This window comes from Arachis duranensis, chromosome 10 (assembly GCF_000817695.3).
Source record: "Arachis duranensis cultivar V14167 chromosome 10, aradu.V14167.gnm2.J7QH, whole genome shotgun sequence".
Classification (NCBI taxonomy): Eukaryota; Viridiplantae; Streptophyta; class Magnoliopsida; order Fabales; family Fabaceae; genus Arachis; species Arachis duranensis.
Genome location: NC_029781.3, coordinates 100222478 through 100223371, shown reverse-complemented (window position 1 = coordinate 100223371; position 894 = coordinate 100222478).

Sequence of the window (894 nt, the reverse complement as noted above, 5' to 3'; positions counted from 1 at the left end):
GTCCATGCCGTTCGAAGAACGGGTGAAAAACGATTTAAAATGAGAAAGTTATGTCCGTTGGAAGATTGGGGTTTAAATTGGTGAATTCTGCAGCTTTTAACTTAGAAAATTTTTAGCAGAATGACCCCTTGCGCGTGGGCGCACTTGACGCGTGCGCGCCGTTCTTCCCGGAAATGCCATCCACGCGTGCGCGTGATGTGCGCGGGCGCGCCGATGGTGCTGCACCCAATGCCCAGCCATTTTCCAGAGAGTTATGCCAGAACTGTGCTAGTATTGTGCCTGGGGCACGAGAACACCCACGCGTACGCGTCGTTGACGCGTGCGCGTCGATTGGCAAAGTTTTAATCCACGCGTTAGCGTGCATGACGCTTGCGCGTCGATGAGTTTTTGAGGCCATCCACGCATGCGCGTGGAGTGCGCGTACGCGCGGACCTGTTTTCATCCCAAGGTTGATTTTTGAGTTTTAAAAGCCAAATTTCATACTTCTAAGCCTCCGATCTCACCACTTATATCTTAAATCATTATGATATGCCTAGCCATGAGAGAAGGAGCTAGTGGATGTAGTAACTTGCGAGTAAAGCAAGGGAAAATGAATAATCAATGAGGATCATTGATGATTATGTGAGATGTGGAGGATGGTGGTGGAAGTGCTTGTTATGCCATTGGCCGAAGGGCCGTAATTGTTTATGAATTGGCTGGTTCTGAATTGAACCGTGAGCCGGGATAGCTGTGTATGCTATGGATATTGGCTGGTTCTGGATTGAACAGTGAGCCGGGATAGCTGTGTATGCTATGGATATTGGCTGGTTATGGATTTAACCGTGAGCCGGATGGCTGATATGGATGTTGATCCATGGATGAGAATTCATGCATGTTTATGCTGAATTATTGATA